This window comes from Suncus etruscus, chromosome 1 (assembly GCF_024139225.1).
Source record: "Suncus etruscus isolate mSunEtr1 chromosome 1, mSunEtr1.pri.cur, whole genome shotgun sequence".
NCBI lineage: Eukaryota > Metazoa > Chordata > Mammalia > Eulipotyphla > Soricidae > Suncus > Suncus etruscus.
Genome location: NC_064848.1, coordinates 179892099 through 179907232, shown reverse-complemented (window position 1 = coordinate 179907232; position 15134 = coordinate 179892099). Strand labels below are relative to the sequence as shown.

General features: G+C 34.2%; 1 non-coding gene across 1 annotated transcript; it reads right to left on the bottom strand.

Moving 5' to 3' along the window:
• Positions 1 to 13629: 13629 nt before the first annotated feature.
• Positions 13630 to 13819, bottom strand: LOC126033828 (U2 spliceosomal RNA). Its single transcript, XR_007504510.1, has one exon. It is a non-coding gene; the product is annotated as a U2 spliceosomal RNA (small nuclear RNA).
• Between the last annotated feature and the right edge of the window lie 1315 nt (positions 13820 to 15134).

Below are 15134 nucleotides of genomic sequence, written 5' to 3'. Positions count from 1 at the left end.
AAAAATATAAATCAAAGGGCCAGAGTGGTGGCTGGCACATGTGGTACAATATTTGCCTTGCCTGCTGCTAACCTAGGACAGACTGCGGTTCAATCCCCTGGCGTCCCATATGGACCCCAAAGCCAGCAGTGACTTCAGTGACTTCAGAGCCAGGAGTAACTCCTGAACGTCAATGGGTATGGCCCAAAAACCAAAAAAGAAAAAAATATATATAAATCAATATAAATTAAAAATAAATTACAATCTATAATTTTGAAAGATAGAACAATCTTGTTGTTTCCTAAAAATAGCTTATTTAGACACTAAATATAAGTCTCAATATACTTACTTGTGAGAGAAATAATTCCAATCACTTTGTAGCATTATGTTGAGAATTAAATGTAATATGTTATATGTTCTTAAAATAATACAAGCCTTTTACTAAAAGTTCACGTACTAATTAATATTGTTATTTTTAGATTAAAAATTTATCATGAAAAACAGAAGTCTAATTGAATTGACTTTGTCCCAGTTATTTGTGATTCTTTTAAATTTTCCCTCACAAAAGCATGTCGAGAAGCTACAAAAACAGTGAATGATATCGAATTGTTCTTCTATATAATTAAAAAATCTTATAATTCAGGTGATAGATTTCACAGCAAATGTAGTGTAAATCATCTATTTTTATACAGAATCAGAATCACCTGTAATCTACATATCTGATCTTGACACTGAGAATAGAGATAATGAAAGAAAACCAAAAGCTTGGTGAGACAATCTAGCAAATAAATGAGCTTGAGAAGTCATACAGATTACTTAAGAAATAATTAAGAAGTTCTAGAAAAGTAAGTCATTTTTTTTGGAAGTATATTATAATGATCAGTTGTCACATAGCTGGTATACACACCATGTATTTAGGAAATTAGTACTCAAATAACCTTGTGTACATATCCATTTTACCAAGGCTGGGTGCTAATCTGGTTATTACTGAGAAAATATTACTACTTGGAGGATGGTGGTCCATATTAGAATGAAGAAAAGGAGAGTTGAAATTCCTGTGTGCAGAAAGAATACCTCGTGATATGTTTTAGACTATGAGTGTCATCATTTTATTCAGCATTCCTTCTTCACAAACTATGATTATACATAACCACAATAGGTGAAAGTAGCTTTAACAACAAGATAGCATGCTGCTCTTAGAAATGCCTTCCTCCTTGGGGCCGGAGAGGTGGCGCTAGAGGTAAGGTGTCTGCCTTGCAAGCGCTAGCGACCGCGGTTCAATTCCCCCGCATCCCATATGGTCCCCACAAGCCAGAGGCAATTTCTGAGCGCTTAGCCAGGAGTAACCCCTGAGCATCAAATGGGTGTGGCCAAAAAAAACAAAAAAACAAAAACAAACAAAAAAATGCCTTCTTCCATTTACTACTGTGATAGGGTTGTTTCCTAATCTGTGTTTTTATTTTTCATGGCTGTCTATATTACTACATGATCAGTTATCATGCAGCAATCGCCAAAGTTACTCTTTCAAAGAGACTCCTGAGTTGACATTCAACTAATTTACCACCCTTGTTCTGCTTGCTATGAAAATCATATATATATATGTATATATATATATATATACACTGTAATCTGATGCCTATATATATACAGATAACAATATCATCCTTAGAAAACATTTATTTTTCTAGTAATTTGATTAAGTACTTTCGTTATTTTCTTTCATTAAACAAGTAGTCAAATAATAGACATCTTTATATTTTATATTTATATAAATATGTTATATGTTATATTTATATGTTATAAAATATATAAATATGTCATATTTATATAACATGTATCAAATATATGTTAGTAATTGGTTCTCAAGCTCTTTCAGGGCTAAAGCTATATAGAACAGCAATAGGACACTTCTTTTACAGAATCTATCTGCATTATATTTTGGTATCACAAATAGTTACTCCAGAACAGCCAGGAGTGATCTACGAGCACAGTCATGAGTAATCTCTGAGTACAGTGGGGAGTGGCCCAAAACATGCCAGAATTATAAAATAAGGACAAGCTTAGACTGAACATTTTCAGCTGTTTCATTTCAACTATAGATGTTTAAAAATATTCTTAACCCTTAGCCGACTACTTAAAATTCACAAGTGCTGCTTCCTCTAGGCAATTTTTGAAGTTTGTTTCAGAAGTCCATGGTGTGCCAATAAAGTAATAGGATGATCTTTGCCTGCTGTCTTTCCTGTAACTACTGTTTGTCTTTTCTTGTCTAAGGTCAAGTAGCATGTGAAACATAAGAGGCTTCTTGCCATCTTTTATGTGCAATGATCAGTCAGAGTGCAGCACTTCCCAACATGAAAGTCTCAATTCTAAAGAAATGGAACACAGTGAATATGGTAGGAAAAGAAAGTTTGGGAGATTTCTTAAAACTGGGATATCAGCTGATGTTAAGTTTTTATCTTTATCAAACAAATCATGTTAAAGATTTGAGGTGCTTTTCATACACAACATAAATATAAAGAAATGATTTTTGTAGAGAATGCTAACTTTGCATAAATCATTTTTTATTATTTTACTACCAATGTGTTAATTCAGAAAGAGCAAAAATGAATTTGAAAGAGTGAAGTATCATTTAAAATAGAAGTTATGTAATTTTTTGCTACAGTGAATTGTCAGATGTATGAGTATTAAAATGAAACAAAAATATAGATGTCATAAAATACTATGTCACAAATAAAATTACTTTACAGGATACCCAGTATTCCACTTAAGAGAAAATTGAGTTCTAAAATATTATAATTTAAGAAATATACAAATTTTAATCATTCAACTAATCAAACATTTCTTATATGAATAAAGTTTTTATGTAAGTTTCCTGGCTCATAGCTCAGAAAACTTTTGGAATTTCTTAAGTAGAAAGGAGACATAGGGACATTCTTTGTTGTATTTGATCTCTTGTCCTCAGCTCCTATAATCACTTCAAAGCCATAAAGGTAAAATGGGAGTTGTGTTATTTATTCATAACAAGTCCTCTTCCATCAGCTGGATTTGTGTGATGACTAAAGCAGCTGGTTCCAATAAGCTGTATAAAAAGATTGGCATCTCTGAGAGGCAGAGAAAAATTTGCAATCACAGGTTTTCTGAAGAAAATTCTCAAAGAAGGTAGGAGGAATCGTTGTGGTTAAGTCATCATGATTCTAAAAGGGAACAGCGGGAAAAGGGGAGCAAGATTTAGAAGCAGAAAGACAACAAACTTTCAGTCAAACTTAAAGAAACATTAAGTCTCTTTAGGTCAGTTTTAAGTAGGGTGACCAAATAACTCATTACTAATGTCAATACACTTTGAAAGGGATATAGGATACTATTAATAATTAAATTTGGATTACTGATGTAAAATTGGACTGACCTAAGAGAGACAGATAGACATATAATCTACATTATTTGTTCCACTTTCATGAAAGTTTAAGATTTTTGTATTGAGCTTCAAACAAGACAAGTAGATTTCCTGAGTAAAATATGTCCATAAAAAATTAGCTCATCTGATCAAATCACAAGGAAAAAGATTATTGACATCAAATATTTCTGCAACATCAATATGGAGATTTGGCTTTATTTCTACTTCAAGATCTAGCTCAGGAATGAGTTTTATATATTTAGAGTTCTATATATGTTTCTCAAAAATAGGATATAGGAATTTTTAATCTTTCTCCATAGTAAAGCCTCAACATTCTAAAAACCTGAACTTCCCGCTAATCTTTGTTGCTTTAACACTAAACTGTGATTAGTATAGTGTAGAGACGCACTAATTATAGGTTACCGTATTTTCCGGTGTCTAAGACAACCGGGCGTAAAAGACGACCCCCTAATTTTACAGTTAGAACATAGGTTTAGGCCTATATTCACTGTATAAGATAGAACGTTCCTGTACTGCAACTGTATGTACTACAGTGAGCCAATCACAACAAGCAAAGGTTCAGAGGTTATACTGTAATAGACTTTCTCTCTGACTCTGGCCAATTTGAGCAGGCTTTTTACAGTGTAGATTCGGGTACAGAACATTGTCTAATTTACATGCATAAAAAGCCTGCTTAGATTGGCTGAGTCAGAGAGGCGGTCCGAGCAGCCTGGCAGTGATTGGTGCAGGATCGAGTTGGAGAATTCGTTTTGTGGCAATATTCTGACAATTTTCATTTAGCGGCATATTGAAACATTTTTTTAGGATATACTCAGTGTATAAGACAACCCCCGATTTTCGGTTGACTTTTTTTTTGGTATCAAAAGTCATCTTATATGCTGGAAAATATGGTAATTAAATTAATAGAAATGTTAATAAAGACTTGAATATTAACAACAGTATGATAAGTCTCAAATACTGCAAAAATGTTAGAAAATGTATAGAAATTATATATAAAAAAAAAGCCTTGAAGCTTACTGTTTTATTCCATGTGGGATTCAAACTATAATCTACAGGCAGGAGAGGAGACTAATAGATTTACTTAATGGTACCTGTTACGTTATTTGTTGCATTTTGTTTTATATTTTCTTCCTGTGGAATGTGCTTGCCTCCCATTAGTGCTTCATGAATTAACCATAACTGCCACCAATGTAATTAAAATATTGATTGCCAAGAGGAAGTGAAGATTCAGCATTAATTCATTCAGTGAAAAGTTATTGACTACTATTATGTGTCACTACTTGCAATAGGCTCCAGGAAAAAAAATATATGTGTGTGTGTGTGTGTGTGTGTGTGTGTGTGTGTGTGTGTGTATATCATAGCAAATAATTACCTTGGCTGCACTACTGTAATAATAAAATTGAGTTATAAAATAACAAAAATGTCATTTAATGACATTATATTATTATTATATTATATATATTACCAGTATATTGAAAATTATCTTTCTTTACATAATAGTTCCAAGCAGTAAGAATTAGTTATATAATTTCATAAATGGCATTGGCACTGAGGAATTTGGTTGCTCTGTCACTACACCAGGGATTCCTTTTTTTGGGTGCTTAACCACTCTTGGCTTTCCAGAGAATCTATAAACACCTGAACCCAGTGACAAAATTGTGCCTATGGATATTCCACAGGTTACTTCACAGCAAAGATGATTTATTTTTCTGTGAACTATAACATAGTTAACCTCATATTTTTCTCAACTCAGTCTTAACAAGAGTGACTTTATTCTCCAGGTAGAACATTATTTATAATAATGCATGATAGCTATCATTTATTGTCACCTGCTGTGTGACAGTCACTATTATGATATTTTCAATAACACAAAAATTGGCATTATTGTCTCTATCTTACATAAGAAGTTTAAGTCACTTTTTCAATATCAAGCATTGTAACTCTGGTACTCACAATCTTAATTGTGTTTTATAACCAGACATTTTCTTTTTTTTTTTTTTTTTTTTTTTTTTTTTTTTGGTTTTTGGGCCACACCCTGTGACGCTCAGGGGTTACTCCTGGCTATGCGCTCAGAAGTTGCTCCTGGCTTCTTGGGGGACCATATGGGACGCCGGGGGATCGAACCGCGGTCCGTGCGCAGGCAAGGCAGGCACCTTACCTCCAGCGCCACCGCCCGGCCCCTAACCAGACATTTTCTATAATAGCCTCCTCATAAGTCATTGTTCTTTTTAATCTAGAACTTCGATATTTCTGATAGGAGAACTCAGTGGTGTTTTCTTTCAGTCTTTGAAATTTTTAGTGTGGCTTAATAGTTTATGCACTATAAAACCTTTTGTGGAGTCAATACTAGTAAATATAGTACATGGGCATAGAAGCCTACTCCCTTAAATAGAATTAAGTGGTACTGATGAGTGTAATGCACTGATGATTGAATCAATATGGGTAACTTTATATGGCTAACACCTAAAACATTCTATAATCAAAGTATTATTTATTTTCAATAACTGCTATCTTATGATATCTTAATACATTGAGTACATTGAAGGCACTTTTGCATTTCACTGATCTTTCTAGATGTATTATATTGTTGTTTTTATGTTTTTATTTTTAATATATATATGTATTTATCTCCATGGTTACAACATCTGTAGTTGGGTTTCAGTCTTAAAATGATACTCTGCCTTCATCAGTATGAGTGAATGTGTTATATTCTTTGTCTTTTAACTCACTCTATCCTCAGATTTATTCTGACTGCCAGTGTTCCTGTACTGTCTTTTCTATTTAAATCATTGTATTTCTCAGTACTATGATTTTTTAGATCTATATATGCTACTGTTGATATACTGCTCTCATGTGTCTTGTGAGCATCATTAGAATCACAAAATGAATTTTCCTTAGGTAATTTATTTGTATCCATTGATTTAGGATATTCTCTCAAGAATTTTATTGTTTTTAAATTAGTGAATGCTCTACTGTACTCACATTTTGTCTGATTCTTTGTGTTCATTTTCATATGTTCGCTAACACTAATGTATTCAAGTGTTTAGAACTAGGTCTTAACAATGCGGAAGTTATCAAAAGAACTTCAAGAGAAATGTCAAAATGTCATTATCCCTGGCTCCCTGACTTTGTCACTTAAAGTGATAAAGTAATATGCACCAAACTTTCTACATTCCTAGAGCATCACTGTAGATTGGAATACCAGACTTACCATGGAGTGGCACTAGTGTTGTAGTTTTCCTTAGTTCTGTTATTTTCAGTGGGTGTGGCTTTATGTAGACTTCACCTATATCTCTTAGAATGGCTAAATATAGTGGAAAATGGTGGATCAGATTGTCTGTAACATTAGTGTTTGCTCAAAGTGCTGAAAGGAACCTAAGGTATCATTGAACCAGCTGGCTAGACCTTGATTTTTAGCTAGAAATATGAAGTGGATACGATTTTTTTTTTTAAGATGGAAGAGCTCCTAGTAGTGGTAGCAACCTTCATTCATGAATCTCCAGGATAAAAATCCATGTTATATAGCCTTTAAATGACTGGTTATATATGTTGATAACTGGTACTTAGCAGGATAAAGAGCATGTAAGGGACCTGGAATTAAATGAAATCTGTTAACATTAAACTAACAAAGTTGTCTGTTAGGTAAATAGGAATGCCTGCTAGTTGACTATGCTTTAGACATCTATGAGGGTACTACTGACTATACAAGGGCAGTTTATTTATAATGGACAGGTAGGGTAGAAAAAAACCAATTCTGTTTCTCTGATAGGAGTGGATATCTTTGTTCTGTGTTTATTGCCTACAAGATAGTTGGCTTATTACTCTTGGTTGGTGAATATCTCTTTAGGTATTTTCCTTAGGAACAGGTATTATGCAGGGCTCCTTTCAATATGGCACTTAGCAATGCTTTTATTAGCAAGGTTGCAAATGATGGGCAAGATTTGATCTTCCAGTGATTTTGACTCTGGTTTCTTGTTTCCCTAAGGAAGCAAATAATCTGCTTCATCATACAAGTTCTTCAATTATAATATCTTCTTTTTCTTTCTTCGATAGGCCATGTACTATTTCATAAGCATGACTGTTTATAACTGCTTTTTCCTATTTTTGTTCCTAGGCAAGTGAAACTTAGTTTGGTCCTATGATATACTGATTGCATCTTAGTTTCTACATTTTCCTTGAATTTTCTGTGCTACTGTCATAGAAGTAGAACTTTATACAAAAGAAGCAAGTATCTATAGCTATGTCCACGATTTTAAAGCTTTTTGACAGTCAAAGTTTAAATATAAATGGACGTTGTACTGAAATATTTTCTGACTCTGCTAGGGGTGAATATTGGAGGAAGTGTTCCAATGACATGATTTAAATAGTTGACTTATTTAACTCCTTTAATAATTCCAACTGGGAGCATGACATTTTTAGTTTATTAGCACTTGAATGGATTTCTACCATAGAAATGAATGGACAATCACTAAACTAGAAGTAGGACTTCTGGGATTTTATCTCTACAACCTGGGGTCTTCATCCTGGAACAAATCATGAGAACTCACATGCTTTTTTATTCAGCTTTTAAGGTAATAAAATTTGCTGAAAAATTTGACACTCACATTAAATTGCCTTTGAACGGAAATTCTGTCTTGGGCCTTGTTATTAACCTCTCAGATTTTTTCAAGGTGTGGTTGTGTGATCTGAGCTTTGCAAAATAAAGGTACGGTTGTTCGTGAGCCTCTCGTCACTCTCCGCTGGCCGGGCCCCTTCGGGGGCTTACAGGACACTCGCAGGAGTTCTGGGATTTTATCTCTACAACCTGGGGTCTTCATCCTGGAACAAACCATGAGAACTCACATGCTTTTTTATTCAGCTTTTAAGGTAATAAAATTTGCTGAAAAATTTGGCACTGAACCAAATCACTAAGAATCATTTTCCAGAATAGTAAATCTGCCAAAACTATCACAGAGAATGTTTTACTAATTGAGTGTCTGAGAAATTTTATGAGATTAGTAATAATGGCTTAAATAAATTATAAGAAAGTAGAAGATCTTTAATAAAAATTTTAATGGTCAAAGATACAGTATATAGTTTAGACACATGCATTACATTCAGCAGGCCCTGGTTGGATCCTAGGAACCAGGAACCTTGGCACAAAATATTATGAATATTTCTGGGTGCTGTCCTAGAAGCCGTCCAAGTTGCCAGATTGGGCTAAGTAGCTCCCGACTCACCATATCTATGGGTCCATACATAGAACCACTAGCAGATTTGGCCAAAAATTTCAAGGGGGTGCTCCCTATTTCGCCTAATATAAACATTTTAAAAGTTAGTCAATGTAGGGCCGGAGACATAGCACAGCAGTAGGGCATTTGTTTTGCAAGTGGCTGACCCAGGACCGATGTTGGTTCGAATCACAGTATCTCATATGGTCCCCGTGCCTGCCAGAAGTGATTTCTGAGCACAGAGCCAGGAGTAATCCCTGAGCCCCTAAGCACTGCTGGGTGTGGTCCCCCAAAAATATTACTCAATGTATATAAATATTATTTATATTAAAATTCAAAGTATCAGTGTTAAAACATTATTTATATTTATAAAGGTGAATTATAAGATATATAATTAATTTCTAGTAATATATATGAAAATGTTCAGATTAATGCATAAAATATATTATTAATTTTAATATAAGTTGTATGATAACTTAATTTGAAAAATTCTTGGTAACATTTTACATTTTAATTTGTACCTTAAAATTAAATTAATTCTATATTGAAAATTTTAAATAAAACCAAATAATTATGTGCCATTGTTTTATATAATTTAGTTACTCTGGTCACTTCCAAGTATACTTATACTTATATTTATATAATATATTTATCTTTCAGGACATTTGTGACTTGCTATCACACTTGTAAATTTTTGGTTCTCAATATTGAATAATTATTTTAGCAGGTAACAAGCATTTTTCAAGTTAGATGCAAAATTTTTTATTTTATGTGTGATGATTTTCTTTCAACAATGTCAGATTTATTTTAGAAACTTTTAATGTTATTTTTCACATTAGAATATGAAAATATAAAATAAGTCGAATATGTATAATAACGGGATATATTCTACTAACCAATTATGTTCTAATGATATTAAAGCAAGAAAATTAACATAAGAGAATAGGGGGGCAAAACAAATGTTACATATATGCAAGTACTCAAGCTATATGTGAATTTTAGGGGGCTAGAGCTATAGTACATTGGGTAGGGCTTTGCCTTGCATAAGTTTGAGCACCTTCAGAAATGATACCTGAGCACAGAGCCAAGGACTAATCCCTGAGCACCAACAGACATGGCCCCAAACCATAATATAAATATGAGTATTTGTGTGTTTATCTGAATTCTAAAAATAATGTGTTAAAAAAAGATAGGGCCAGAGAGATAGCATGGAGGTAAGACATTTGCCTTGCATGCAGAAGGATGGTAGTTCGAATCCCGGCACCCCATATGGTACCCGGGAGCCTGCCAGGAGCGATGTCTGAGCATAGAACCAGGAGTAACCCCTGAGTGCTGCTGGATGTGACCAAAACAAAACAAAACAAAACAAAACAAAAGGCAGAGAAGGGGCCAGAGCAATAGTACAGTAAGTAGGGTATATGTCTTACATGTGGTTAGCCAGAGTTTGAGCCTCAACATACCACGTGGTCCCTTGAGCTTGCCAGGAGTAATTTCTTAATGCAGAGCCTCAGGAGTAAACCCTGTGTGCCTCTAGACGTGACCCAAAAGCCAAAAACAAACAAACAAATAAATAAGCAGAAAAATTAACCTGATCAAAGACATTTATATAGAGTTTTATAAATAGATGATGGATATTCATCTAAAAAGAAGATAATGACTCATCTAAAATGTAAATACAGTTAGATGTTTTCCCTGTGACAAATATGTTTCTCTGATAGGTTTTTCAGGTAAAAATTGGCTTCTTGGGGCCTGAGCAATAGCACAGCGGTAGGGTGTTTGCTTTGCACGCAGCTGACTCCGGATAGACCTGGGTTCAATCCTTGGTCCCAGATTGTCCCCCAAGCCAGGAGCAATTTCTTTTTTTAAAAATACTTTTTATTTTAATCATAGTGGTCTACATGTCATTGACAATAATATTTTAGGTACATATTAACATAAAATCAGGGGAATTCCCATTACCTAATTGTCCTCCCTCAACCTCTGTTCCTGTCCTACCTCCCATATCTGACTCCCTCACCCCTGGGGCTGCCAGAATAAGTGGTCCCCTCTGTGCCTAGCTAACTACTTAGTGGTTCTACACCTGTTCAATCTTGGTACCTCCCTTATTTCCTGCTCTAGTTGGGAGGCAGGACTAGATAGTTCAAGTTATGTGGTTTTGTTTGAAGAAGAGAAAAGTAATAAACTGGGGGGAAAAATCAAATATGCTGAAAATGGGCGGAGTCCTTCTGGAAGCTCTCATCCTAGTTTTGAAAGACGAAGGTGAAAAAGGAGGAACACCACAACAGTACAAAAACAAGTGTCAAATAAAACATCCAGTGAACCCTCCAACAATAAAGATAAGCACCATATAAAGGCCATGGTCTTGAGGTAAAAAAAAAAACATGGCAGAGCACATAAAGGAAGAAAGGAAAAGAAGAAAAAAAAACTAAATATGAACGAAGACAACAACTGCAATAACCATACCAAAACAAATAAATTGGCAAAAACTATATAAATAAATAAAAAAATTAAAATAATTTGTGCTTTTTGCCCTTTTTTTTCCCTCCTGCACAGGCACAGTAAACATTGGGGTCATTCGAAACGGAATTCCCTTGGCCTAAGTAAAACAGGGTTTCTCCACCCTTGAACTAGATTGTCATGGGATTAACTATGAACTCCTTTCAGGGTCATTTACTCTCCCTTTGGTGCTTTGTGGTGTATGGAAGACTTCTGCTCCGTCCTGGGTGATAAAATCAGACCTCTGTATCTAGAGATCTCGGTATCTGCACAGGTCAGGGACTGGAACTTATGATGAAGTCTTTCTTTGTGGTTCTAGAAGTTCTGTTCCCTCCTTGTCATTTTAATCCATTTTCTGTTGGTGGTCTTGGTCTTTGCACTGATCCTAGGACGGGGCCTGGGATAGCGTCTTCCGTTATGTTTTCAGAAGACCCACTCCATTGCAATTGTCTCAGACAGATCTCTGGAACTAGAGATCATGGTTGTTGTGCAGGTCATAGCTCAAACCCTAGACTAGGGCTTTTATTTTATTATTATTATTTTTTTTTTTTTTGGTGCCAGGATACATACAGTTCGGTCATGGTTCTATCAGCCAGACATCTGTAAATCGTGATCTTGGCATTTGGACAGAGCAAAGGTTGACAAGTCTTCTGATTTTGTCTTATCGTTAGCTGATGAGGTAGGACAACCTACTCTTAGGTCAAGTTGTTCCAGTTTCCTCATTGTCAGGATATCATATTAGAGCTGGCACTAGTTGATGTTCAGGCAGTGTTAAGGATGTCCCGGATGGGATTTGTTTCCTGTGGCTGTTGTGAGGAACTGTGTCATTTCTATGTCTGGGATCCAGTGTTCAAGGCTGGACGGTTGGTGTCTAATCATCTGGGCTCTAAGTTGGGTCCACGTGACATATTTTCACGTGGGAGATGCCGCCAGGAGCAATTTCTAAGCTCAGATACAGGAGTAACCCCTGAGCGTCATTGGGCGTGACTCAAAACCCCCTAAATTTTTTTGGCTTCTTTTTAATTCCCATAGTTTTTATTCTATATAATTTTTGAATTAGCAATGACAAATTTGCTTCCTCTGTAAAACTTTTAAAGACTCATCAAACCTTTCGGAAACCTATTTGAAATTAGTGTATTTCGCAAATTTGATGAATTGTTCAAATGACAAATGGCTAACTTAGAAAATGGACTTTAGCAATTTATTTTTTTCTGAGCTAATCACTCATCAAACTGATTAATCCTTAAAATTAATTTATATGAATGATTACAGTGCTATCCTATGTTATTATGTAAAATTGATCTGAAAAGAGAATTTAATTAGGTTAAATCCACCAGAGTCAAAAATCAAACCAATGAAAATTAGAATATCTTAAAACTTTGGCTCCTGAATCCAGAAAAACCAAAAGACTTTAGCTGAGCTCATGAATTTGACTTTTGATGAAAGCCATGTATATGAAAGAATACACAAGCAACCAAGAGATGATGAAATTCAATATTAAGAAACTCAAGTATAAAATAGAAGAATTAAAACAACAAAAATATATACTGAAAGTATTTGGTGTTGGTCCCAATTATTTCTAAAGTGTATCCATATTTGTATCTCTAAAAGTCTGTAAAGTAGATGCCCCAGAGTGTTAACAATAAATCTTGATTTTGGTAAAGCTAGTTAATTTTGAGCATTTTATCACATTAAAGTGAAAACCATGAAATAAGTAAATCTCATAACCATAGATTCTATTGTTTTTCAAGTTGTATTGCAACTATGTCAAGTTCTGTGATACTCCAAATATTTGTAGTACTTTTTATCATTTTACTTTATTTGAAGAAAATACAACATATAGTTGATGTAGTTAATCATAATACATTTGTTTCAGAATAAGAGAAAGCAGTTTTAAAAATGGAAAGAAAAAAGACAGAAAAAAAAAGAAAAGGTACAGTAGCAAGCTCATTTGTGAAAATAATTGTATCAGCAATGAAATCATTAATACAATGGCAGAAGATTTAGTAAGCTCTTTTTTGTTTTATATATATATCCAGTCTGTTAAATTGGGATGTTTCTCTAGGGATGACAACATCAAGCAAATGATGTCCAAAAATTAAGAGCTATGATACAATGAATTTAGAAATATATTCTCTGCTGCAGGCACCTTGGAAGAAGGTTCAGTTAGGACATGGTGACTGTTTGTAAGTATCATTACAGCTGCTAGGCTTTCTTGGAAGAAGAGAGATACAAGAGAGGGTTCTCTCATTCACTCCAAAAAAAACCTCTGGTGATATCAATTCAACACCTGGCATATGTAAAATGTGATCATATTGGCATTTCCAAAGAGAATCATACAAGGCCAATATGAGGCAGACTATCGAGAAACAGTGATTCTGGCTGATGGAGCCAGAAAGTGTGGCAGGGTGGGACTTGACTCACCCTCTCCTCCTGACATGTCTAGCATTGTGCTGCTTGGGCTGGTGTAACCATACTCTTTCATGGCTCTTATATATTTTGTGGTATTTTTTCTTTTTTTAACCCCCCAAGAGGGGGTGCACCTTTCCTATAAGTACTGCAATATCAGGTCAATTAGAGGAGCAGATGGAGCAAGCTCCTATTCCGACTCCTAATTCTAAAAATTCATTTAATATATTGTCCTCGGATAGAGGTCCATCAGATATTAAACTTATAAGAACAGATACTACACTTGATCCTAGCAAAAAGGCCGAGAAGCGATGTGCTATTTATTTTTAAAATGCTTCATAGCATAAATGGCTAGATGTTAGGAATACAGAAGAAAAATAAATTCCTAGATGGCAAGGTGATGCACATTATACAATTGAAAAATGTGCATGAATTAACTCAAAGAAATTTTGATGTTTTTCTGCTTTGCAGCAGTTTCAACAAATATTTAATAGATTTATGTAACTAAAAATTAGATTGCAACAAAATAACCTATTTTTGTTAGAAGAATAAAACCTATTATAATATATCCTTAAATTTCACAGTGAATTCCACAGCTCTGAGATCCTTAGACTAAAGTAATGAAAGAATAAATTAGGAGAAAGTTGGGTTATATATGGGAAGGAATTTCAAGTTATCATATGAACTATTTATTATAAGTTCTTGTGATAGCAGATGTTTGTAATTGTGCCTCAGTCACCAGGTATTATGTACCCTAACCATACCAGACAGTATTTTAAGGAGTTGAAATATATCAGTAACATAAATAGAAGTTTCTACATTTCATATTTTGTTATTGCTTGAGCTAGATAAAGCAGTGTATATTAAAAAGACTTACACTTAGTATTTTTAGAAGTAATATATACTATATAATAGAAGAAGTACAAAACTATTACAGATCATAGAGTTGGAGAAAGAAGCCATTAAAAAAAATTCACAGTGGGCCTGGAGAGATAGCACAGCGGTGTTTGCCTTGCAAGCAGCTGATCCAGGACCAAAGGTGGTTGGTTTGAATCCCGGTGTCCCATATGATCCCTTGCCTGCCAGGAGCAATTTCTGAGCAGACAGCCAGGAGTAACCCCTGAGCGCTGCCGGGTGTGGCCCAAAAACAAAACAAAATTCACAGTAAGATATTTTCAGCATGTAGAATGCAATGATTATCAACCACACATATTATTTCTTGAAATTATTTTTTTAATTCTTATACTTCAATATATTATGAGTATATCTGCTCATTGTCAGCTTCATAAATTTACCTCAATTATAATCTTATTATCATATTTTGTGTAATATTGTATCTTATATTAGGAAACAGTTTAAGCATAATAATATACATAGGTAATTAATGACTTTAATGACAATAAAAAATAGAGTTTATACTTAAGCATTACATTCAAACGATTTAAATTTATGTTGATTTTTCTGGAGAAACAGAAACAAATAGAAACATAGATATAAGTGAATACCATCACATAATCATCTTAGATGTTGTGTAAAAAGGTTTCGTACTATAGGATATCAAATATAACAACTTTTATTTCAAGATATTTTTTTAGAATTAATAAATGCAGTATTGAGAAATGCTAGAT